This window comes from Myotis davidii, unplaced genomic scaffold (assembly GCF_000327345.1).
Source record: "Myotis davidii unplaced genomic scaffold, ASM32734v1 scaffold1306, whole genome shotgun sequence".
NCBI lineage: Eukaryota > Metazoa > Chordata > Mammalia > Chiroptera > Vespertilionidae > Myotis > Myotis davidii.
Window position 1 is genome coordinate 108,711 of NW_006297139.1, and position 932 is coordinate 109,642.

Sequence of the window (932 nt, forward strand, 5' to 3'; positions counted from 1 at the left end):
TATATATATATATATATATTGAAGGCATGAGCCTCCACCAGAAAAAAGATTACAACTTGCTTTATTGTAATACTCGCTTTATTAAAGTGGTCTGGAACCAATCCCACGATATCTCTGAGATATGCATATATTAAAGCATCCAGACAAGAATAGTAACTGACATGACCATCATCCACTTGTTTCATTTGTTGAGCATTTATTGAACAACTACTCTCTGTGATAGGCATTAGAGAGAGACCAGATAAGAAGGACAAGGACCTTGCATTGATGGAGCTAACAGATCTACAGGAATAAGGTATTAACTTGCCTAGAAGGAGGGAGTCCTGTCAGAAGAAAAACCGTATATATATATGGCTAATATGCTAAGGGTCTGACCGTCTGACTGGTTGCTATGATGCACACTGGCCACCAGTGGGAAGATGATCAACACTGGAGCTGCTGTGATGTGCACTGGCCATTTACAAGAAATGGCATTGCAGACCTAATGCCCACAAAGCAACACTTGGCTTCCCCCAAGTGGGACACAGGCCCCGCCACCACCCTGGAGCAACACCCCACCAAATCATAGCCGAAGCTGCTGAGACCCTATGGTGTAAAATGCAGCCCACAGCCCAGCCCAGCCCAGAAACGGTCGCTGTGGGAGCCGGATAATGATGTCATGTAGAAATGCCCAACTTCCTTTTCCTAACTACGACTAGCCTCCTTGCAGTTTCTTCAGCCCAGGAACACAACTTGCTTTGTAGCCAGGTGGGAACAAGTACACTTTAACCAAATGTCTGTGAAGTGTTTTCCTGTGCCTCATCTCATTTGATCCTCACAGAAGTCCTGGAATAGATAGATAGGAGACTCGGTGGAACCCCATTTTCTTTTCATTAGCTGGAAAATGGAGATTTAGAAAGCTTAGAAACTTGACCCAACTGAAAAGAAGAGAT

General features: G+C 44.1%; 1 protein-coding gene across 1 annotated transcript in view; it reads right to left on the reverse strand.

Annotated features, from left to right (window-relative positions):
- Window positions 1-932, reverse strand: part of CHRDL1 (chordin-like 1) — a 187,518-nt gene that overhangs the window by 53,638 nt on the left and 132,948 nt on the right.